The sequence below is a fragment of the Sinocyclocheilus anshuiensis genome, unplaced genomic scaffold, assembly GCF_001515605.1.
Source record: "Sinocyclocheilus anshuiensis isolate Anshui unplaced genomic scaffold, SAMN03320099.WGS_v1.1 scaffold184, whole genome shotgun sequence".
In the NCBI taxonomy this organism is placed as follows: domain Eukaryota; kingdom Metazoa; phylum Chordata; class Actinopteri; order Cypriniformes; family Cyprinidae; genus Sinocyclocheilus; species Sinocyclocheilus anshuiensis.
The window spans coordinates 760,876-761,492 of record NW_015557077.1 but is presented as its reverse complement, the minus strand read 5'-3'; positions in this window follow the sequence as shown (position 1 = coordinate 761,492).

Below are 617 nucleotides of genomic sequence, written 5' to 3'. Positions count from 1 at the left end.
TATATATATATATATATATATATATATATATATAAAGGTAATAACAAAGACAGCACATTTTATCTGCATGCTGCACTGCGAATCTTCTGTCACAGAATGTGTGGACTGAAGCACTGCACTTCCAGCTCACTGAGACTCATTTCATGCTCTTCCAGCGTGTGGAAGGATGGACATGTGACACTGAACACTGCTGTTACGTTACTGAGGTCTGGAATCCTGCTGAAATGAGCTGATGAGATCGGACAGACTGCAGAAAGTCTTGATTGTGTGCTAGCATTATTAACGGTTGACTTTATAAAGTTTAAAAATATTTATTTCAATAAACTTCTTTGAAAACAATTGAAATGACTGTTTTTTTATTAAACATTTAATTTGATTATTTTTAATTTCTAGGGAAAATTTTATAAACATTAACCACTAATGTGATATGATGATAAGTGATTTTTATGATTATAGTAACAATATGCACCTATTATTTTATATTTTTTTAAACAAAATCTATCTATATTTGAGATTTAATTTGAAATTAAATTTAACTACATTTTTATTTTATTTAATTTTAATACTGTGGGAGTCCAAATTGATAGATAGAAATAGTCAGATGATAGATAGATAGA